Here is a 25,719-nt window from a genome sequence, read left to right on the forward strand (position 1 = left end):
TGTCAGCTCTAGGCAGAGTCTTTGCCAACCATGTCTGCCACCCGGGATAAGTGACCTTGGGGACTCTGTGTCTTACTCTGAGGTAAGAGATGTTACTGCACTACAGCGTCTCTCCAGACAGTCACGCCAGAAACGCAAGCTCCACCTCCCCCCTTGACCTTGTCGTAGATGCTTTGTCTGTTGTTGCTGGAGTTTGCCGCAGCCCTTTGTCCCCAAATGAGCACACAAAGGCTTATATTAATGTAAAACTATTGGCCGATGGCTAGGGCTTCTTATTGACTAGTTCTGCCTTAATTATTAACACAACTCTATTAATCTATGTGTTTCCGTGAGGTCTTATCTTACCGGAGAAGGGTCCAGACCTGCTGCTCCTCCCTCCACTACATGGCATCAGCACCTCTAGCCTACCTTTCCCAGAATTCTCCTAGTCCCCCCTATCTCCCTGCCGCTATTGGCCAAACAGTGTTTAATTCATCAACCAATAAGAGAAACACATACACAGAAGGACGTGTGTGTCCCCCCACTCCCATCAGTTTATTACCAGTCACCCACACCACATGGCTTCTCACGCACGGTGCTACATGGATTTACTGGCTAGCTTTGTCTGCAGACTTGAAAATAACACTGGGCACAGAGCATCAGCTCAAAGGAAACTGGCTCGTCCACGACTGCTTCCCCCTTGGGCAAACACACCAAAGGAACAATAAATGCTATTGTTTCCCACATCCACGCTGTCCATTGTTTGCTTAATGTTAAACAAAAGGAGACAAAGGCAGAGAATTTATTTTGTTACTCTTCCCTCTCCTTTTCCTGCCTAGCAGAACCAAATCTCTCACACTAGAAGCAAGATATGGCTGAATGAAACACTTAAGGACTGAGCTCTTTAGCAATTGTCTTAAGAAAGTTTTTTGTTGTTGTTTTTTTGTTTGTTTGTTTGTTTTATTTGGTTTTCTGAGACAGGGTTTCTCTGTATTGTTTTGGAGCCTGCCCTGGAACTCTCTCGGTAGACCAGGCTGGTCTCCAACTCACAGAGATCCGCCTGCATCTGCCTCCTGAGTGCTGGGATTGAAGACGTGTTCCACCACCAATGCCGAGCTAAATGTTTACAAGGTGGCTAGAAATAATAATTTAAAAACACAGACAAAATTATCATGTTTCTGGTTAAAAGCGATAACTAACATTTGTCATAAAAAAGAAAAATCAAAGCGTGGTATATTTTTAAACACTAGGGAGAACTCAATCGAAAGGAAACTAACAAAGGGGCCGGGCCTGTGCCAGCAGTTCTCAACCAAGGGCTCCAGGCTGCAAAAGTGAGCTAGCAGAGCTTGCTCTGAACAGAGCAGAGAACCGCCTCTTGGCCTGCACAGGGTCACCAGCACCAGACAACAACAGAGGTTGCCACGCGTGTGTTGAAATTGCTATTACCTCGAAATGCTGAGTTTTGGCAATGTGCAAGAAGACAAGGATCGTGTGAGTATGAAAATGGACTTGGAAGGTGGCTCCCAACTTGATTTCTAGGCTAGTGAGGCTGTGCATTAACTAACTCTATCGAGGCACACATTCCGAAGAAGTCACTGTCACTTATGAAGTAAACGGTCTCTCTCCTTTGAGACTACATGCACTGTTTTTTTTTTTTCTCAAAGAGCTACAGTCTTTGGGACATAGCTATTCTTTATTACTGTGATGTAGGTGACACTTCGTGACAGTGGTGGCCACTACCTCTCTTCCTAACGTTCCATATTAATAAAATAACATCTACTCATTAAGTTGATATCTGAGCTTCTCTTGTAACAGCTGGTTCTAAAACTGTTACTTTGATGTCCCCCACTAAAAATCATCTAATTGTGGTGTTTCTTTATAAAAAAAGGGGGGGGGGGGGTAATCCATTAATCAATATGAGAGTGTACTTCAAGTCCTCCCTACCAGCCTTATCTGAGATTAAATCTTTCATTCTTAAACAAAAATAATTCCGATACAAACCCATCGGCCTGTGTGTGCTTTCTCCAACACAAACCACTTAATGAATCCCCCCTGCATCCGTCACTTAGACTTACATTCCCATTTCTTCCTTGAGTGCAGTTAAATGGGCTCCCTGGTTCCCAACCTTCATTCTCCTCCTATGTAGCTCGGAGATCCTCTGACAATTCCACTGGGCATCTAGCAATCTGAGTCTAAGGTTTTCCTTATCTAATCAGTTCCCCCCCCGCCCCACCCCCCGGTGGTAGCATTTTAAAAGCAATTAACTCTCCCACCATTTTTAAACTTCAAGGAGATCTGCAAACTTAAGAAACTTCCTTGGCTGCCTCGCTGCCCCTGCAGGAAGCACTTGCTAGCAGGATCACGTGAAGTGACTTTATTTATAGGCAAAGAGGAAAGAAAATGTAAGTAGGCTGAATTACACATATAGAAAGATGCTCTTCTCCACCCAAAGTGCCTGCTGTTTCCTCCCCCACAATGAGAGGCAGCTGCCCGGGTTCAAACCCAGCACCGATCCTTAGTAACCATGCCTCCTGAAGTGGGCACGGAGCCCTCCCGGCGACTCGGTGTCTTTATCTATGAGGTAGTGACAGTTCCTTCCTCACCCGGAGACGCAGTGGCGTCTAAGTGATGGGCAGGTTGGATGCAGCCGGAAGGTGGCCTTCATTAACTGCTAACCAATTAAACACCTAATTTATTAGAACGGATCATGTGGGTGATCTTGGAATAAAACTAGTGGAAACACTTTCAAATGCAAATCAAGCGGTTTGGCTTTACCGTGAGAAAATTCCAATTTCTACTTCGCAGCTGTCTTCCCAGTGTTCAGCAACACTGCAGGCACTGACTTCAAATAAACAGACGTGCTAAATGAACCAACAGGTGGGTGCAGAGAGGCCTGCCCTCTGAGCCGTGACTGGATGCATGTGTCCTCGCTTGTTTTGAGCCCATCGAAGGAGCATCAGCTGCAGACAGGTAGGGTGTTAAAGAGAAAACACCCTACTGAGAGCTCCCAGCTATAGCTGAATTACACGCTTTGCCGTCTGCAATTCCAAACCATTGGGCAATTCTATTACATCTTGTCCTTCTACCAAGACAACTACTAGAAACCCTTTCTGCTGTTCTCTTATTTAAATCAAGGACTACGGTTTGCACACACACACACATACACACACACACACACACACACACACAAATGAGATTCCTCTCAGTCTAAACCACCATGAAAGAAAGAAAGAACACTGAAATGAACATCATAGATTCCCAGATGAAATTGGTTCTGAAGAGCAGGGGCTGAGCTCAGCTGAGTTCACTTCCACTTTGAAGTCTTGATCTCAGGGCAAGGTGGCAACCCTCCTCGTGCTGCCTACATTGCCAAGGCGTTGTGGCTTCCAACAATGGCTACTTCTGAGAAAGGGTTGGAGCTGTAGAAACATGCATATGGATGTTAGGATTGACTGGCTCTCCACACACTTCCTGGTGAAACAGTGATTTGAAGCAAGGGTTGGGTCTGAGGAGACGGTTCAGTGGGTAAGCTGCTCGCTAGTGAACATGAGAACCTGCGTTCAGATCCCGCAAACGCACCCCGAAATTTGCACATAATGGCAAGTACTTATAATCCCAGCACTGGGGCAGCTGGGGGATCACCAGAGCTCACTATCCATGGAGGCTTGCAAAACCGTGAGCCCTGGTCCAGGAGACTCGGTCTTGATAAAATGATGTAGAGAGTGATAGAGGAAGATGCCAGCCATCAAACTGTGACCGCCACATGTGTACACCTCCACACATAATGCACCATATGGACACATAGAGAGATAGGTTAGATAGATAGGTAGATAGATAGATAGATAGATAGATAGATAGATAGATAGATAGATGAGAAGACAGACAGACAGATTCATATATATACAGAGAACTCTTGAACAATAGACTTTGCATGCCAGGAACACTCACGGAAGAATACTCATGTCCTAATGGTTATGATCGTCTGTATCAATGATGCGGTTTTCTTTGGAGCACAGTAATTACCCAGAATGCTGCCTGCTACCACGATCTTTTCTTCTAGACAGCACATACATTTCCTCTCTGCCTGCACTACAAAGTCTTCGTGAGAACCATTACATACCCAAAATAAGTAAAGGCTAGCCTTCACAGTTTAAGGGCCCAGATTATTTTAATATTCTAGGAGTAACCAAGACAACAAGAGTTTAAGAAACACAACGTTACTGCCAATAAAACTTTCTGATTTTGTTCAATTTTGTAAGACAGTTGTTCTTTAAAACTGAAAATAAATGGTGTTAAGTTTCAATGACACTTGGAAAAAAAAAGCTTAGTATTAACTTCCAGCTTCATAATTTAATCCCACACCAGTAAAATCACCATCAAAAACTTTGTGCGTGCACACACACACACAGAGTTTATTTATAAGCTAGAGATATCACATCTTTGGGCACATATTTATAAATAGACCCCAAGAAATTTTCATGGAAACGTTAACGATTTCCATAAAAAAAATCCTCACATACTGCATGGCACTTGCATATAACGTTTTAATTAATTACCTATTCGCAAAACACTTGGGTGCTTGCACGCCTCGGCGTGATTAATGCGGCATTAGTGTGAGGACACCGCCAAGAGTGCCTCATAAGCCTCTCTCCAAGATGCTGCAGATTCGCAGAGGCACCACAGCTCAGTCAGTGACCCAGCGGCCTGGCAGAGACTGCTCCAATCTGTTCTGCACGAGACTCAGCCTCCTCCGGCCCTGTCTGATTTAGGCCAGACGAGTCACATGGGAAATCCTCGGGCTACAAGGAAAGCTGCAGCCAGACCATGTGGCACTTTGCAGCCCCCAGAAGCCAATTCAAAAATAGACAGTGTCCTTCCTTCCTCCTGAACAAATGCTGCGCTTGCAACTGCTCTGGAGAAACAACAGGAGAGCGGAGAAGAAGCAGAATTGAAGAGGTCGCCTTTTTTAAGCTGCTAATGCTTAACTTTGTGTCAGGACACTGGACTCCGCAGACGCCGCCCTGATCCCTTCTACAAAAACACCTGCAAGAAAGACGTACAAAAGGATTCCCTGATGGGGGGGGGAGCCTGGAATTCAGAGGCTTGAGGAGCAGGGGTCTGGGTGCCCCCCCGTGCTTGCCCCCACTTCAGACAGCTCCACCATTCCATTTTTAAAAACAAAGTTGGGAAATCTGTAGCCTCCTGAGCGGTCTTTATATTTCCAACTGATAAACCCACGAGACGACCAAAGGCCCACACATCTACACATGCGTAGAGAGAGCAGACGAAAAGCTGGCCAAGTATGGCTGAGCCTCGAAACATCTGCCACGCACGCTCTAGCAGTGAACCAAGGGGTCCCAGCCAGCAGCAAAAGTGGCAGAGGTCTAGTTGTTTGTCAGTCATCAAGGGGTACGGAGGAAGAGATGGTGAGGAAAAGGGCACACTGATGGGTGACATCCCTCTGTCTCTATGCTTCTCTTCGTGGTTGATGAGTACAACACAGTCAGGCCATCGGGGCAGGGAGGTAGGAGGGACTAGGAGCCGGCTAGGGACATGAAGGCAGAGAGGGGAACTGCAAAGAGACGCCAGGTAGCAGAGGAAGGAATAACAGGTCCGGACCCTTCTCCGGCAAGCCAAGACCACGTGGAAACACTTAGGTCTACAGGAATGGATTAGCAATTAAGACGGAACTAGCCAGTAAGGAGCCCCAGTCATCGGCCGACGGTTTCATAATGAATATGCGTCCCTGTGTGTTCATTTGGGGCTGAAACAGCTGCAAAGAGACACCAGCAACAATAGCATCAGCTAGAACCTTCTTTCTAACCACCCCACACACCTGACGCCGCACAGAGGGCACCAGCAATGTTATAACCCTCCCAGGTTTTGTGCCTATCTCTTTGATCGGGTGAGGAGGGGTTATCTCTGGCTCTATTCAGTCTTGCTATGGCTCGTTCTGTCACTTCCCATCACAGACACCTAAATAAGAGCCATCCCGCTACAGCTCCAAGGGATGAGGAAAAACATTCCAGAACATCTGTTCTATCCCATGACGAAGGGACCAGTGCGCTGCCTAACAGGAGTCCTGGCTCCGGCTTGAAGTAAAAAACAGGTGACCAGCATTTCTCCCCCCAGAAGATGAAGGAGGTGAGCGCCTACAGCTGTATCTTTGTCTGGTAGTGACAAAATCCTGACTGCACCTTTCTAACCACTCTCCGGGAAAGTGGCTCTTAGGATCTCCCTCTCTGTATGTTTTCTCCAGCCAAGTTTTTCAGCCTCCTGCCAATTCTGTGAGCCCCAAAGGGTCTTCAAGGCAGCATTTCTCTCCTGAAGGCAGCCAACATCCATATCCTTTGCATGCAATCAAGCAAATGACCTGACATTACCACACACACACACACACACACACACACACAGCTCCCCTGTGGTGGACCACGCCACCATTCAGATACACTAACAAAAATAACTCTATGGTTCCTCTAAGCTTGCCTGACTCCGGGCCTCTTCTCTATCCACTGGGGCTTTTACCAGCACTGGTCACGCTGTCTCTGCTCCTTTGGGACATAAATCTCAGCCAGCCTCCTGCTACTTTTAAAACCTGGGGATTTCTTTCTCAAGGAAGTAGAGGACATATTTTTGAAACATAAAATCAAGGCAGACAAGATGCCAGTCCTTGTGACTTTCCAGGCCGGCTGGAGCCTAACCCTGGTAAGCAACAACACACAAATTTCCAAAACTAACTCCTGTCATAAAGATGTGCGCTCCCGCGCATGTGATGACAATTAGCAAACACAGATGGTCTGGATCGCCACTCACGCTTTTAAAGATTCCAGGATCCTTGTGTCGGCAGAGTTCAGAACACGTTTTGGTTTCTCTCTGTTCCTACCACAGTGACCTTGAACAAAGTCTTCTTGCCCATTTAGCTCTGAAGCTATTTTTTTGCTGTGACATTTTTCATTGTCCCTTAGTAAGGGACAATGTCGCCCGATGACACAGGGTGCAGTCCGTATCCTTGCTGCGCTCAATGAAAAGGGAAGGGTAGGCCTTGCCACTTGGCAGACAAAAATCTTGGAATCAGCTACAGCGTCTTTTCCTTCTCTCCGGGGAACCCTTTCTGAGGGGATCTCATCCACCCATCTGGGTGCATAAGAGAGGACAACAGGAGTGCATCTGTAGCTAACCCTAACCTCTAGAGAGTAAGCAAGAAATTCGCTGCTGGAGTCGGGAGCCGCCACAGTGCAAGTGTTATCTCTGCCACTGCAGCAAAAATAGCAGGCTTGCCCTTCTGGCTTTGACCCTGTTGTATAGTCTTAGAAGTCCCACAAAGTGATGCCTCATAAGAGCCCCTACCTGTGAGGAGGAGGGGACTAGGGGTGGGCTAGGGGAGCCGGAGGAAGGGTGAAGGGGAGAACTGTGGCTGGAATGTAAAATGAAATTTAAAAGAGTAAATGAATTATAAGAAGATTTTTATTTGGTTTTTTGAGACATGGTTTCTCTGTATTGTTTTGGAGGCTGTCCTGGAGCTCGCTCTGCAGACCTGGCTGTCCTCGAACTCACAGAGATCTGCCTGCCTCTACCTCCCGAGTGCTGGAATTAAAGGTGTGCACCACCAACGCCTGGCTATAAGAAGATTTTTTAAAATTATCAAACAATAAAAAAGAAAAAATATTCTGATATGAAAATTAAAACTAAGATGTGAAATTTAAATAGGCAGCAGCAGAAACAAAAAGTCCTACTAAGCCCCCTGTATCTGAGGCTTCCTCACCATCCACAGTGCTGTTGGGAAATAATGGGGCCTTCGGGAGGTAAGGCCTAAAGGAGAAAAGTTAAGTTCTTGAGATTGTACTCCTGAGGGAAATATTAGTTTCTCCCTCGTTCTTTGCCTTGACTGCCATGAGGTGAGTTGCCTGTAGGCTCACCACACTCGTCCTGACATGATATGCGCTACAACCTTACCGTAAGCACAAACAGCAACAGGACCAGCCAACGATGGGCTGAAACTTCCAAAACTGTGAACCAATAAAAATCTTTCGCCCATTTTCAACAGGTTATCCCAGGCATTTTGTTAGTGTTAAAGGAAGGATTAACGTGGCAGTGGGGGAAATTTCTGGGAGGATCCAGCTATTTCCTGGAAACTTAACTCCCAACACTGACTTTCACACACAAAAGGGATTTAGACACTTCCCAGGTCAAGACCTACCTGACGAATACAAGGTGAACTTGGGGGCTTATACTGTAGTATGTATATTACACTAAGAGGCAGAAACTTTTTATAACAAGAAGCTAAATAAGACCTCTTGTCAGCCCCAGGAGATGTTCAAGGACATCTTTATTCACTGTTCTTCATAACATTCTGCTTTAAAGAATTTGTGGGACGCATTTTTTTCATTATATATTATATTTTTATATTATCTGCCAAAATTTTCATTATAAGCTTAAAAGGTAGGTTCTTGTTAATAGAAGGCACAAGGTATTAAACATTTTAGAAGGCAAAATAAGGTAGGGCTCATGTTTCTTATTACCCCTTACTTTAGTGTGTGGGAGGGTGTAATCCTGCCAAAGGTGTCATAGAAACCTTTAAGATGGCCATAAAAATAGATTATTTGGGGGGAAAGTGAGAGAATGAATTTATAAAGCAGATAGCTGGAAGACAAAAGACATGGAGGTTGAGACTTTTGAGTGCCAGTGTTAATACAACCTTAAAGCAACCTGTACCTGAGCATGCTTGGAAACTTATTGTGTACACGTAGCCACACTTGGCATGTATGCAGCGAAGCAGATGAGAGGCAAGCTAACTCTCCTGGGTGCTTTCTGGGTTTGCTAAACAGGCTTGAACAGAAAACCTTACTTGGTATGACTTTCTTAAAACCAGGTGACAAGGCCTCATGGAAATGGCACCCACCATACTCAAGAGGAACGCCTGGGTTCATGCCTAGACTCAGCTCTTGAACACTGGGTACCGAGCTCCCCTGAATTCCAGTCTTATGCCTTAAAATGCCAACAAGGCCATAAAATGTTTCTCCAGTTTTATGCACACTTAAGAACTTGTGCTGTACACATTGAAACTCCCTGCTAAGACCCCCGCCAGCAACCACAGTTTAGAGTGAGGCACTGTCAACAATCTGAAGCTGGTAGATTCAGAACTTCTGAAGGGAAGAGAGTATCTAAGTGCATCATTTCTTGCAACCATACTGTGATAATCATATATTCCCATGCTCCATAGGGAAAGGTGCCTTTACTAAGCTGTGGCTACTTTAAACATCGCTGTGACTATCATTGTAAATTAATCCTATATTATTATTTTTTAAATATTTTCTGAACACATAGACTACTGCTCAATATACCCCCCAAGGATATTTCTGAGGGAAATATTGTTAGTGAGTCTGTTTTTTAATTTTTTCCTTCAAGTATGTACACTAGAATGTACGGCACTTAGATGCCCCTTGTCTGGTAGAAGTGTTATGTTGCCTCAAACCCCAAAGATCTCCATAAAACTGGGTTTTTCTCTTTTTTTTTCCTTAAGAACTGATGACTATATTTGGTCCAGATTTGGCAGAAGTCTGGAGTTAGGTCAAAACATGAAAATGAATTTATACTTGTTGCCATGAGATTATTCAGGACAGCATGCTATTTATATAATATATGAGCTGTGATAATTGAATCATGCAATTCTTGGGGGCAGTCTAGAATGACAGTCATTTTCAAACCCAAGGTGCTTAAGCAGAACTCAACAGAACATCGCATGTGATCACTAAAGAATACACACTCTTTCCAGCCCATAGAACTTTCCCCAAAGGTGACCACATGTTACGACAAAGCTCAAGTCTCAACACCTATAGGAAAGCTGAAGCCATGCCCCACATTCTGTCTGACAAAACAGGAATAAAGCTGACTATCAGCAACAGAAGCCACAGGAGGCACACAGACTCTTGGAAACTAAACAACGTGCTGCTGCTGCATCACAGCTGGGTCAAGGAGAAAAATCGAGAAGGTTTTTTTTTTTAATGACTGATTTATGGGGACAACAACAACATAATACCCAAACACAGAGGTTAATTATATCAAACATAAACTAAACAACATAATCCAAACACAAACATGGAAAAGAATTGCTGGATCACATGAGATGTTAAATTGTGATGAAATTTTAATGGGGCAGACCTCTTGGTAACACAGTCAACTTCAATTCAGCAAAGTTAAATTGCAAGCAAACAATTATTTTTTCCCCCTTAGAATTCTTCACGCCACACTGTACAGCGTTTCCATTACATCATATACTTGAGTACCTCAATATATGGCTGAAGATGGCAATAACGCTATCTGGAAAGGAGGCCTAATATATTTATTAAATATACTTACAAGATGAACAGGGATAGAGGCTCTGGGAATGTGGCTAGCTTCCAACAGAGAAAACTTTTTCTTTTTCTTTCCTTAAATATCTCACCGGTTCTACGCACCCTTGTCCACGCCCCTTTTGGGGGGTGGACAGTATTTTGAGCTCACCCCTACATATGGCTTTCTGCTGTCTCATTGCTACCTCTCTTCTGAACTTCCTGAAGCTGAGTAAGACTGTCCACAAAGATATTTCAGCAGCATCTCCAAATGAAGTAAGTGCTCTGTCCATAGCTGTTTCTTCCCATACCCAACAACAACTCTTCCTTCATGTTCCCTCTCTTGGGATCCTCCTCCAGTCATTTATGTTTGTGCTTGTATGCTTACATTAATCAAGTGTTTAAAGACTCTCATGTAGTAAATTATTTCCTTCACGTAGACTGACAATTCCTAATCTGAACATCTGGAACCAAAAGCCTTCAGAAGCCAAAAGCTGGTGAGCCTCAGGATCGCACAAGGGGAAGGTTCCATATCTAATCTTATACATCGGGTTGCTGACACATGTGTTCCATACTAAAACTGATAAAAAATAAATAAATAAATTGCATCTCAGACTACACATATATGATAAATATGGAAAACTAAGGAATTTTTTAGACTTTGGGAACATTCCCAAAATATAACCCTAAATGTATGCAAATATTTACAAATAAAAAAATAGAAATAGCTTTGAGCCTAAGAATTTCAGATAAGATTACTCAACATTTATTCTTGTTTTCTCTGTATTTTGTCTTTCATCTCATTATACAGATGACAGAAGATAATAAATAAATTTTCCATGCTATCAATATTTTTTTTAATTTTGCCCACTTCCTTCCCTATACTGTATTCTGAAAAACAAAACAAAACAAAACCCTTAGGCTGATATTTCAAATTGCTGGTTTAGTATTACACTGTTTCCTGGCTGTAACACAGTTAACATTATATTTTTCTTCTCGTCTAATGTTTTAATCTGTATTTCAGAGATCTGGAATTGAGTCTGCATAGCTTCCCACTCTAATTTTACAGGCGTTTATTTTTCTTTCATAAATGTGAAGACACGGATCAACCTGAATGTATCCTGTATTTTCATCTTGGAATCTTTTTCAGACAATTTTACCATCCCACTTTTTCTGAAGTGTGTGTGTGTGTGTGTGTGTGTGTGTGTGTGTGTGTGTGTGTGTGTGTGCAGTAATGGTGTATCATTTTCAGATACTACTCTTCCTCAGGTCTTTGTAATTATTTCTATTTTGTGTGAGCTAATTGTTCTTTCTAGTAAATGTTCTGCTTAGCTCCATTTGAGCTCTTCTTTCAGCAGGAGATATACATTTGCTAGGGTTTTTTTTTTGCACCTTTCTCTGAGATTTATGATAGAAGAAAAATTTCAGAGAATGGTGTCTTTTAAAATTCTTTTACATACATGTATTCAGTGTATCTTGGCCAGCTTGTCCTTCTCTCGTATCCCTCAATATTCATGTCTTTTTTTAATGACCTACCAAGTTCGATCATTTCTACTGGTATGCAAATGTGTGGGGTCATCCACTGGGTATAGGAAAATTAACAATGGCCATCCTCTCTCCAGATAAAAGTAACTCTTCTCAACTACCCTTAAGCCCTCAGCTGGGGATTGATGGGGGAACATCCTTCTGTATCTATACTTCTCTTATTGGTTGATGAATAAAACACTGTTTGGCAATAGCCAGGCAGGAAGCATAGGTGGGGCTACCAGACCTGGGGAAGGCTGGGGAAGAGGAAGGCAGAGAGATGCCATGCAGCAGAGAAAGGAGTAACAGGTCTGGACCCTTCTCTGGTAAGATAAGGCCACATGGAAATACTTAGATTAATAGAAATGGATTGGTAATTAAGACAGAGCTGGCCAGCAAGAAGCCCTAGACATCAGTCAACAGTTTCATAATTAATATAGCACCTGTGTGTTGATTTGGGGCTGAAGCTAATATTCACTTACCAGTGAATACATACCAAGTTTGTCTTTCTGGGTCAGGGTTACCTCACTAAGGATGAATTTTTTCTAGTTCCATCCATTTGTCTGAAAATTTCGTGATATCATTGTTTTTACAGTTGAATAATACTCCATTGTATAGAGTACCATGCTTTCTTTATCCATTCCTCCATTGAGGGGCATCTAGGTTTGTTTTCTGGTTCTGGCTGTTATAAATAACGCTGCTATGAACATAGCTGAGTAAGTGTCCTTGTGGCATGATGAGCATCCATGATTTTAAAACCCCAAATCCAAACTGCTCCAAAATCCAAACCTTTTTGGTGATAACCATGATATCCATGTAGAAAATTCCACAATGGGCCTAAGGTAACAGGACACAGCCAAAATACAGATGTACCAAATTATTGTATAAAATTAACTTTAGTATATATGAATAAGGTATATATTAAGCATAAATGAACGTATTCTGTGTTTACACCAGGGTTCCATACACAAGATTTCTTATTCTGAATACAAATATTCAAACTCCACACAAGAGTCTGAAACACTTCTTTTTTCCCAAACACTGTAGACAAGGATACTCACCCACATCCCTCTTGGTGACATGTAACTCATTCTATTTAATCCATTGGTATCTCCAGCTAGGTCATCCAATTTTGAGAACAGATTATAGAGTTCTTTTTCTGTTTGTTTACAAATTTTAAGGACCACCCATCATGAGGTCCTGCCCTTCATAGTATTTTAAAAAAGATTATCTTTGCTTCAGTAGCCATAACTCTATTCGGTAAATGAATTCAAGGAATTGAGTAATTAAACTTGGGGAAAATTGATACAATCATGCTAGGATTTCGTTATTATATCCTTGGAATACAGGAAAAAGAACTTCCTTTCTCTTGAAATTCTGAGGCTATCCCAGTCTCAGGTTCTGCGCCTTCCACCTGAGAAGCACCCAGAAGACAAGACGCCATGAACTCTGCTGGTCATCTGCAAGCCTTACCTCTAGATACAGTGTGACCATGTACCCAGCCACATGCCCTACAAGATTGTGTATCTTCTAGGAGCAGAGAATAAATAAAGAGAGTAGGGACTAAACTAATGCTTAAATGCCACACTTTCTCTGGTTTGCTCTCAGAATAGCCCTAAGCTTATACAAAACTCCTGCTCCCGTTTTTCAAATTGGTAAATCAGAATTAATGGAAGTTGAATGACTCTGGATCTAGGAATGCAGGAGAACTGAATTTAATGGTATGCATACGGTCTCCTGAAATTAATCCCCCTCTATGGACACCCCTAAAGAATATGAAGTGTCTGATGTCAGGAAAGAGGGAAGGGGGACAGTGTAAACCCCTTCACATAGAGGAAACAAAAAGGCATGCTGCGTAAAACTGGTCTTTAGATAATTTGGAGTCCTAGTTCATCCCTTCACTCAACTCAAACAGCTTCAGGACACTGCTAATATTATAAATAGAGTAGTCATCCACATACTGGTGGCCACAGCACTGTGTCATATTTCTACACGCCCAAGTGTGCTGGCTAGTTTTATGTCAACTTGACATGAGCTAGAGTCACATGAGAGGAGGGATCCCAATTGGGAATGTGCCTCCATAAATAAACAAACTCTTTTCTCCCCAAGTTGCGTTTGGTTATGGTGTTTCATAACAGCAATAGAAACCCAAGACAGCAAGGGATCCATAAGAAGGTAAGCATCTCAGAGGACTTATAAAGGCTATGTCATCAGATTTTGTGTATACAAATTTCTACCACCTTCAGTATTTTTCATTAGATGCATATTGTAGTGCAATCAATATAGAGCTACAAAATATCTCACATAGCTATGTAGATCCTAAGTTATTGCTACTGCTCTTCTTTTTATTACATACTTACTTAATGCTTATACTATGTGCTAGGAAATGTGTTAAGACCTAAGTACACTATCTCACTCATTTCTCAAAGAACTGTGAGATAGATAACATCATTGTTATATTTTTAAATGAGAAGACCATGACTCAGAATAAGAAAACACATCCAAGGTTATCCGGTGAATACACAATAGAACTGTGCTTTATTCTATGGCCCTTACTGGATTTCAGTCCTGGCTCTTCCCTTCTGTAAACAGTGTCCTTCATCAGTGTCCAATCAAAAGATTATATTTAGCCAGGTACTAATAATGTGTTTGACATTATCATCCAATTGAACTGCATGAAAAACTATTTTGGAAGACCAAAAATGGCAAAGCATTCAACCTAATAGACTAAACTTTAGATATTAATATACGCAGCCTTTGGTTTCTTGTCTGTGTTGTTTCCATTTTGTACAATACATATAGATAAGGCTGGTAAAATATTATTACTGCAAACCCAGTAAGAAGCTAACATTAATTAATCCTTTAAGTAGTTCACTAATTTTGATCCCAGACAGTCTGGATATAAATAATAAGACAAACACCCTAAAAAAAAGATCTGAGAAGAAATTCTTTCCCTTAAAATAACACACAAAAGCTGTGGATGGTAACTTCATTCTGCACACCGACCCTACAGCACTTCTACACAAAAAGACTGAACTCCTAGAAAAGAGAAGGAGCCAAAACAGATGCTACCAATGCTCTCTGGTAACAAAGTATGACAGCCAGCTTCTCTGTCTCCTCTTTACTGGTCCTGTGTCCTTACTTCCTGGACTTCCTGGCCGTAACGGAAACATTCTCCTTCTTTAAGAGCAAGTTTGCCCATCTGTGCCCTTTCTTCAAGCTTCTGCCACCTTCTCTAGAACCTGCTTTTATGAATTTTCCCCTATCTGTACCTTCAAGTACTCCCCTCTACCTGGCTGGACTCTCGGAACACAAACAAGCTTACTTGGTCTCCTATGCTGAGCATTAGTATATAAACACACGAACACACACACACACACAGAGAGAGAGAGAGAGAGAGAGACAGACAGACAGACAGACAGACAGACAGACAGACAGACAGAGACAGAGTCTCTCCTGAAACTCTTTTTCACCTCTCTCCCATGTGGAAGAAGGAATATTAATACTTACTTCCCATAATTTCTCACCCACTATTGACATGTCTTCTCAAGGCAACCTGGCTTTGGACTCCCTTTCTGAAATCATTTGCAGGAATGTCACAAGGGACTTCCTAATGGATACACATTGTCTACTAGATCTCTTTCTTGCTAGCTTTGAGTTAATGCTGTATCTTCCCTCTTCCTGTATTCCATCAGGAACCCGTGAAATCTATATTTCTACTTGATTGTTTTCCTGTGTAGAAGGAAGTCTCCCTGGCTTTGTATCCCATCTTTCACCACTCGTATGCAGCCCATCAACCATCAAATGAAGCCAAAATTTTCATTCTAGATAACCCAGAGTGTTGCAGGATTCCCACCTGGGTCCCATTGCTGCTTTAACACAGGAGACACTACATTAATTATGAAGCTGTTGGTCGTTTGCTACGGTTTCTTAATGGCTATCTCTGACTTAATTATTAACCCATAATTACTAATATATATTTTTATAAGGTCTTATCTTACCAAAGACCCAGCCTCATATGTTGTCTCTTCCCGGGATCAATGACGACTCCCCACTCTTGAATACATTTCCCAGAATCCTCCTCGATTCCTAATACCACCTATCCTGCTTCCCTATTGGCCAACAGTGCTTTATTTATCAACCAATAGGACAGCGTATACACAGATGGACTCCCCCCACCACCAGAGCTTTCATGCCTTTCCACCATCATTACCCTTAGTTGGTACGATGCTTAACCTGAACAATTTCCTGCTTCAGTATCGCCAAAGCACTTCGTGTATTTCACTAATAATGCAGAAAAGCAAAGGGAATAGTATAGGGACCTGGGACTTCAGGTGGTTTGGGCTATGCGTAGGCTGCTCTCCTTCTGATAATAATGCGATTGACAGCCTGAGACACACATCTGCACACACTTTCACACAAACTCATTTCCTTAAAGTGCACTAGCAACTTGTTAGCAACACACTGCTTTACTGTGCAGACACCCACTAGGAACAACGGAGTAAGAGTCTTCTCCCCTCAGACGTAGTCTGTCCAATAGTACTCCAAATGGAAAGGCCCATCTGGCCTGAACTGGTTTGGGTTGCCTACTCTAAAAGTCAAAACTGTGTCCCCAAGTAGACTTTAAAGGAGAATTCCCTTTTTGCCACCTAATGCCTGTGCACAATTGGGCACGTATATGACGGCAGTCAGGTGCATCGTGGGAAGGGACACGCACAGTAGAGAAATAATTACATGATGCAATCTGTCAATCAAAATGGAGAAATACTCTTACCCTTTGGCAATCAAACTCCATCCTTTTGGGTCCCATGAAGGCAGTCCCCCAACTGGAGTCCTGATGTATCTCCTGACTTGTGTCCCGTTGTCATGACAGCTCGCTTCTGGCCTGCACTATTTGCTTTACATAAAGTATCCTTGGTTCTTCTCAATCTATGCGGACTTTCATTTCATTCTTCAATAAAAGGCTAAGAGTCTGAAAACACCCAGCCTTGAGACCACCAACCTCCAGTGACAGCAAGCTGCCACAGCCCTTCCTGCCTCCATTTCTGCTTTCGTCCTCGCTGAACCTCATCAGAATAGGCACAGCGTTGCTTCCCAATTTGCCTATCCTGTAGCCCTAGCAAGCAGCTGGCCGAAGACATAGGTTTATCAGAGTCAGGACATCTATTTGGTATGGCTTATGTATGGTTTATATGCTATAATTAGTGGTGGGAGTCTGTACTAAAACATCTTTAGTCTCTTCTAACACTAATAATTAATGGTGTAAGACACCAAAAACTTCAAGAGGTAATTAACACGATACTCTTTTTTACTCCCTGAGCTAAATGTTTTCACAAAATACGACCCCTTTCAGGTTCTTATCCAAGGAAGGCTCCCCACACTGAACAAATAAAACAAACTCTCTTGAGAACACTAATCAGTTTCCCGAGTCAGCCAACTGCTTACTGCGGAATTCTTGACTTCTACTTTAAAAGTCCAAAATGACAAATTATCTCACAGGTGCCTGGGCAAATACTTCATCGCTCTCTGAAATGTCGGTGCTGATGCTGGCTGCTACTCGATTTTTGCCTCATTTTAAACCAATAGAAATATGTCTTCCTGCCAGCTCACATTCAGTTTTATAAAAAGCTTTTTTTTCTCCTTCTTTATTTTTTCCCCAGGATATAATTTCTTTGATGAGCTTCTTGTCATTTCTAAACCTTGAGGAATTAAAATCTCTATAATTTCACCCCACTGGGGAGCAGGGAGAAGAATCCAAGCAGGGAAAGAATACAGGACTTGGAAGAAACCAGAGCCAGGGGCAATTCCGAAGGTACCATTTACTAAATAGCCTCAGATACTAAAATAATAAGAACGTAGGGGAGTGATTAAAGACCTTATTACCTGACATTAATCCCCACCAAAGCCTTGCAAAGTCAATGCCATTATCCATATTTAATAGATTAATAATGGAGATTCAGAGAGGTTTGGTCCCTGCCCCGGGGTTACCCAGATAATAAGTGGTTGGACCTCTGCCACGTGTTGGAATGACCTGGAGTTTTCTGAGGAACAGTGCACATGCTTGAGGGTGCCCTGCTCAGGTCCCACTATTCCCATGAAAGAATTCCAGCCACATGTTCAGCTTGCCTTCACGCTGAGCACTGTGCTGTGAAACGCTTTTCATTTGTTTCATTTAATTACTGAATGAGTAAGGGACAGGCAGTGAGATTTCTCAAGTTCTTGCCTAATCAATTATGAATGGAGCAGTTATTCCCACATAGATAAGGAAATGTAGTTTAGGACCTGAAGCTTCAGGGGATCTGACAAAGCACGCGTGGCCCCCACACAGTCCGTATTCAAAAGCAATGCTGCTGCCTCCTCTGCTGTCAGCCTGACTGATGGCTCCTCCCATCCTGAGGATGTTGCCTAAGATAATCACCAGGAGCTCAATCTGCTCTCCCAAAGTTTGTGGTACAAAGTCATATTCAACTGGGCTGGTCCCCAGGGTTCTGTAAAATTATCCTTTACTACACCGCCTATACAGAGAGCCTGGTGCCTCTCACTCGGGACGCCCCCCCTAGAAACAAGTGCCCTTGATAGGCTATGTTTGAGTGCAAGGGGTTCTTAGCATACCTTTTCTGCACTGATGCAGCAATGAATCACCTGTGGCTTTGAAACCTGGGAGCTGGCCTTCCATGACAGGCCTGCCCATTGGCTCAGGGACCTAGACGCATCACCTAACCACTCTGGGCCTCGGTATACCTATACGCGACATGGAGATGGTGTCCATATAATGAACCCCTCCGAGAGCACCTGTTACTGTTTAGCAAGGTCATCCCTGAAAACTCACTTAGAGCAGTGTCTGGGGCAGAGCAAGATTCCATAGATGTGTAGCGGAAACATGCATGCACTTGTTCAGCGGCAGGATGAGATCGGAGAGGACAGGGGAACACAGCGAGACTGCTGAACAGTGGGAGACTCTCGATCACTGGGAAAGTGACCTTTGGGTTTGGCTCAGAGGCAGACGTGGGTAAGCATTTTGAAAAGTTTCTGTTTTCAGCTGGAGAGGTAGCTCAGCGGGTAAGAGCACCAGCCACTCTTGCAGAGGGCCCAGGTTCTCTCCCTAGCCAGCCACACGGCCACTCACAGCCGCCGTCACTCCAGATGGCGTTCATGTTCTTTATGGCCTCCTGACGCAGTGCATAGACATACTATACACACGGGCACACCGGCAAGCAAAAAACGGTCATATGCAGAAAATAAACCTTTAAAAAAATCATCAGAAATGCTCCCTTCATTCTATGACTTACCAAACAATATAGTGAGTTTGCCTCCATCCCACTCATTTTAGAACATTAATATGTGAAAAAAAAATTAGTGTCGATCCTAATTTGCATACACTTAGACAGGAAAACAGCATCATTAATTGCAGACCAAGATAAACTAACTGTACGTATTCTGTTGGCTCTGCATAGTAAAACTATTTCGTGTCTAACACAGTCCCTTTTTTTTCCGTTTTCTTATCGGGTTTTTATTATTAAAACACTGTCATTCTTAGCCTTGGAAAATAAAAAAAAAAAGTCTTTAACCTTTCTTAAGGAAAACCCACCAGACTAACAGGAACATGAATTTTCATTGTATAAATTATTCCAATCAAATTTTGCATTAACCTTTGACACCTTCATCCGCCCCTAGTGCCGAATCCAGGGCTAATTAATACCTGCTTAAGCATTCAGCGTTTGCCCTGGAGGCCAAAGTAAACTTGTCCACCAAGTAAGACTATATTTACCCACTAGTTAATTTCAATGAAAAGAGAGTTGCCTTAATCATTTATTTAAGAATTTGTGTAGGGGGAAGGCTGGGAAGGAAGCTCAGTGGTAAGAGCACTCTTAGAGGGCAGGAGTTCAATTCCCAGCACACCACACAGTGGCTCACATCCCTCTATAACTCTAGTCCCAGAGGATCTGAAACCCTCTTCTGACTTCCAGCAGGACCAGGCAAGTACATGGTGCACATACATACATGTGCGTAAAACAAATAAATGGATCTAAGCTAAAACAAGGATTGGCGGATACAGGTGCCTGCTATCCCCAGGATCCACACAATGGAACAAGAGAACTGATTCGTGCAAGTTGTCCTGTGACCTTCACATGGATGTTGTGGTGCTCACTCACTCACACACAAAATGAAGAAAATGGAATAAAACTTTGGGGAGAAAGGGGATTTTATAGGCTGGTAATCCTTTGCTCTCTGTCTAAAATCCATATATGAGTGAGTACATACCATGTTTCTCTTTTTGTGACTGGGTTACCTCACTCAGGATGGTTTCTTCTAGTGCCATCCATTTGCCTGCAAATTTCAAGATTCCATTGTTTTTCCACTGAGTAGTACTCAATTGTGTAAATGTACCACATTTTCTCTATCCACTCTTCAGTTGAGGAGCACCTAGGTTGCTTCCAGGATCTAGCTATTACAAATAATGCTGCTATGAACATAGTGGAACAGATGTCCTCGTGGTATGAATGTGCATCCTTTGGATATATGCCTAAGAGCAGAATCACTGGATCTTGTGGTAGACTGATTTCCGTTTTCCTGAGGAATCTCCATACTGATTTCCAAAGTATGTACAAGTTTGCACTCCCACCAGCAATGGAGGAGTGTTCCCCTTTCTCCACATAAACTGTCATTGGCGTTTTTTTTTTTTTTTAGCCATTCTGACAGGAGCAAGATGATATCTCAGGGGAAGGACAACTCAGGCATCCTATTTACTATGGCGAGTTGTCTTATCTGGGGTCATCCTTGTGGATTCCACCCCATAATGACTCCCCCCTATCAAGATATCTCCATCATTGGTCTCCCACTCCTCCCTCCCTCAACTCGACCATCCAGTTCCATCATGTTCCCATCCCCCCCTCCTCCCTTTTACTCCCCACCCCCAGCTTACCCAGGAGATCTCATCTATTTCCCCTCTTACATGTTCTAACCAGTAGCAACTTAACTCCTGCATAGAGAGATCAGAGTATTGGCAGGCCATTGTGGAAGATACAAAGACAGACCAGGTATGGATCTCTGTTCACAGGACTCTGCAATTTAGAAGGTGGCTGGTTAAAAGCTTGTGTCCAAATCATCAAATGCAAGGTAGCAAATCATCAAATGCAAGTGCAAATGCAAGACAAATCTCTTAAGTCAGATCCCCTAAGGTACTTGAGATTCAAATTAAGGGAGTGTCTGAATGAAGTAACTTGGGAAAGCCCTGAGAGAAGACGGCATTTCCAGTGACAATGAAGAGTCATTACTGGATTAAAAGCTACGGGGATATATGAATTAGCTTGGCATTGCTGCAATAAAATGACCGATCCAGGTAACTTTCAGAGATGGAATATTTATTTGGCTTATAGCATTTTTTTCCCTTGGTTGGAGAGGAGTCCAATGTTCACGATCTTTGATTTGACATCTGGTGAGGGCTGTGGATGCCTGTGCCTCGTAGCAGTACTACATGTCTGATTTAGCCGTCACGTATCTAACCCAAGCAGAGAGAAAGACAGACAGACAGACAGACAGACAGACAGACAGACACTCAGACACACACAGACAGAGCAATACAAACTAGGTGCCCACAATTCTACTGTGGTATGACCCAAGGATCTCCCACCACATCCCACCTCTTGAAGGCCCACAGAACTTTTTGATGCTGCTACCCAGAAACTGAGCCTTTGGTGGGTAGTCAGCATGAAAATCATGGGGATGGAAACAGGGCATTTCAATGAAAGCAATGAGTATGATTTAAGATGAGGTCGTCATTTTCTGTCTCTTGACAACTCATGGGACTTTGGATTAGATTATGGATTGGAGCTGGAAGAGCTAAGGATAGAGAGGACATACAAAAATGTGGGTAACTTTGACTTCCCAAGGGGTGGGTCAGCTTCAGAGATTTAATCCTGAGAAGGCACTGGGTATTCTGGAGCTCAGGAGAAACATGACCAGAAATGTACCTTAGAAAAGAATAAATTGCCTAGAAATGCATATAGAATAGATTAGTGTCCCGGAAAGAACAGGAGGGGGAGGGGGAAGGGAGGAGGAACAGAATGAAGAGAAGGGAGGAAGGGGAGGAGGTGGCAGTTAGAAAATACATTCTAGAATCCCAGCTAGAAACAGCGAGAGTCCAAGCTAAGGATGGAAATAATAGAAAAAAGGAAAGTTGGAAAACATTTTATCCCAAAAAAACATCAATGATGTGGAGCTTGCTGTATAGAAGGGAAACGGAAGAATGTTCTGAAAGCCTCTACAACTTGATAACAGAGATATAAAACAAAGTACTCAAAAAACAGACTGTTTAGATAAAGGTGGATAGATGTAATTCAATATGATAATAGTTATGAGTTGAACTGTGTCATCTCTCCAAACAAAGCTATGTTGGAGAGATGTTACCACCAGCACCCCCTGAAAGTGATACTTAGAAACAGAGTCATTTTTCAGATGGAGCTAAAAGGGTGTTGTGTTGTCTCAGGGCTGGACCTTCATCCACTGTAATTAATATCATAAGTAGAAAAGAAATATGGGGTGGGATGCATGTGACAACCAGACGCGTCTGGGAAGACCATTGTGCAAGAAGAAGGCAGGAACTGAAGTATTTAGAATAACTGATTAAGACAGGAGAGTGTTCACAATTGGACAGAATTAAAATTGTTTAAATGCCTATATTTCTGAAAGTGATCTACAGATTCGATGGAATTCCCATTAAAATCCCAATGATACCCTTCAAAGAACCAGGCAAAACAATCCTAAATTTGTATGAAGGCATAAAAGACCCAAATCACCAAAGCAACCCTTAGCAGAAATAAACATGCTGGATGTATAACAATAACTGGTTCCAAATCATATTACAGAGCCGTAGTAACAATTGCAGCATGGCGCTAGCACCAATACAAAGACATAGACACATGGAATAGGATGAGTAACTAAAAATAAACCTATGTGGTTTCAGCTTACTGATTTTTGACAAAGCTGTCAAAAGCATCCATTAAAGAAATTACAACCTCTTTTACAAACAGTTCAGGGGAAACCGGATTGTGACTACAATAAGCAGAAAAAAAATGAATCTAGATCAGTACCTCTCCTGTTTCAGGAAAATAAAATCATTTCAAAAATGGATCAAAGACCTAGACGTAAGACCTGGAACTTTACAGTAGAACAGGAGGAAAAATTTCCAGATAGAGGCATAGGCAAGGGTTTGTGAAAATAAAAGATCAATAGTAAAGGGAAAAAATGTCAAGGATTGGCAAGTAAGATTAGGGAATGATCATAGGAGAAGAGACAGTCCATAGAGCAAGAAATGATCATAGAAGAGATCACCTATAGAACAGGAAATGACCAGAGAAGAGACAGTCCATAGAATAGGAAAGAAATCTTTGCCAACTACATAACAGATAAGGGATTTTTATCTAAGTTATATAAAGAACTGTGCAAAATAGAGACCAAAAATTTCAGATCATTCAATAATACATGATTCAATGACGAGATAGATGGTTCACAAAAGAAGAAATACTAAAGGCCAAATAAACAGCTGAAAGTACTTCTTTTCAACCCTCAGTCAACAGGAGAAGGAAAAACTAAAACTACCACGAGACTCTATCCCCTTGCAGCCCACTGTTAATGATCAGGAAAAAAAATGGCAACATTTGCTGTTGAGGATACGAGAAGAGAGAACACATATTCACTGCTAAAAGGAAACTAAGCTTATATGGGAAAAAAGGAAACTCTTCACACGTCGGAAAGCAGAGATAAGGCAGGACTCGGTTCTTTGGTCTACACAGAACTCTAAGTCGATGCACCACAGAGATACCTACTGGTGGTTATTGCCCAGCTATCCAGTAGCAGCAGCTTGGGGGGGGTCCATCAGCAAATGACTAAGTGAAGAAAATGCAGTGCATGCTACGCAGCAGAAACTCTAAATCACTAGAGCGTGCGAAAAGAGCCAGACTCAAAAGGGCAAATACCACACGCTGTCCTCATGAGTGGAACTCTGTATTGAGAATTGTACATGTGTGTGAGTTGATACATGCGTGCATGTACCAAACTAGAACAGAAATCATGGGAGGGAAGGAAAAGCTATTGAGGGGGGTAACGAATTGAGAGGGCAATGGAACCCACGGGATAAGAAGCAGGAAAGAGGGCACCTGAAGAGTGGTGGGGAAAGGATGGAGCATGGGGGGGGGGGGAGCAGGAGCCAGGAAGTGAGTGAGATTAGAGAACAATCCCACACAAGTATGAAGACCCTATAGTGGAACCCATGACTTTGCATGCTAACATTAATTTATAAAAACTTCTAGATGAAATTTGCATTGTTCAGACTAGCGTAGCCAGCCAGAAGTTATTCAGCAAAACTGTTAGAAGTTATCTGTCTTCAGATAAATAACTGTCTTCATGCAATCTGTTGTCCGCCTGGAAATGAATCATGCCATCCTCAAGAAACGATGTATACTAATTAAGTCATGTTAAATCTTTTAAAAAAACAATGTTTACTAATTTGCAAATGTAGGCATTTCATAATGATGAATAAATGTTCTAGTTCTTCATTTAAGTTCAAATACATGTAGTTCTAAATCATATCTCTAACTCTGTCATGGACATCATTTCAAAAAGTGTCCTATTAGGTTAGGAGCCTGTAATTCTTAACACACATATTCTCAAATTGATCCAAATAAGATGTCCAGATTTTAAACACGATAATGCTGACGTCAGCTTTGGAACACAGAGTGGCTCTTCAGACAGATTAATAATTCTAAAGATGAATGCAAGTCATGTTAGCATAAGGTAACTGTTTTGTTGCTGTTGTTGCTGGTTGGTTGGCTGGTTGGTTGGCTGGTTGGTTGGCTGGTTGGTTGGGTTGATTGTTTTTTTTTTCTCCCAGTAAAAAAAAAAATGGGAAGTCACACTATGGTGGTTGCAAAGAAAGAATTAAAGCGTTGTAAAAAAAAAAAAAAAAAGGAAAGCGGTTTTGAATTGATCCCGAACTACTCTCCCAGTGAAAACCAAACCTTTCTTCTGTGGCTTTTTGGCATAAGACACAATGAAGCAGGTACTGACAGCCCACAGGGATCTAATATTCACTAAGTGCAGTTTGCTACAGAAACAAAACTACGTTAGTTCTCAGCACCTCGGAACAGAATCGTCAATAATTGGCATTCTGGTTTGAAAGTCGTCGGGACCTGTTCAAACGATCTTTGATCGACTCCCTGACAAGTCTCGTTCGTTTCTCTGTCCTTCAGGCGCCACCTTGTTCCCATCACCTTCTCCATATGAGAGACTGCCTTGCCACAAAGGAAAGCTCTGGTTTTGCTGCAGATTCATTGTGGCAGCGCCTGCTCCCATTTGGGTTTTTCCATCTAATAGAGAGGAGCTGCTCTCCCCGTCCGCATTGTATCTCCCATGCAGATCTTGTCCTTTCCAATTTGCCTTTGGAGTCTGGTTGTTTCCTGGCACCCTAAGCCATCGTGGTCACACCTTACTCTTTTTTAGTCCTTTTTAGTGCTCATACAGCATCCCTCCTTCCTCTTGGCCATTTTCAACTGTGCGGCAATGGCGGGCATCCCACCCAACCCTCTTCACCCCCTTGTGCTGCTTGAAGAGATAGTCTAATCATCATGGATCCTCCCACTTACAGGTCATTTTCTTGCGGTCTCTAAGCTCTGCCAAAGCTGGCTCGCCTGGCATTCATTTTTTCTCTAGATTTTTGTCTTCACTTGTTTGGTATTCTTCGTGTAAGTTTCAACCTTCGCATGCATTTCCTTAATTAGCTTATGTGTTCGTTGAAGAAGCAGCTTTGTACTGTGCGGGTCAAAGGCAAGAAGGAGCCCAATGCAGGACGGTCTTGCCCTCCCTCCTGGCGTCCTCCTCCTCGCTGTCCTCA

At 42.6% G+C, this 25,719-nt stretch overlaps 1 protein-coding gene across 1 annotated transcript in view; it reads right to left on the reverse strand.

Annotated features, from left to right (window-relative positions):
• The window catches only part of Hs6st3 (heparan sulfate 6-O-sulfotransferase 3), a 709,089-nt gene that overhangs the window by 622,491 nt on the left and 60,879 nt on the right, over nucleotides 1–25,719 (reverse strand).

The sequence above is a fragment of the Mesocricetus auratus genome, unplaced genomic scaffold, assembly GCF_017639785.1.
Source record: "Mesocricetus auratus isolate SY011 unplaced genomic scaffold, BCM_Maur_2.0 Super-Scaffold_2245, whole genome shotgun sequence".
NCBI lineage: Eukaryota > Metazoa > Chordata > Mammalia > Rodentia > Cricetidae > Mesocricetus > Mesocricetus auratus.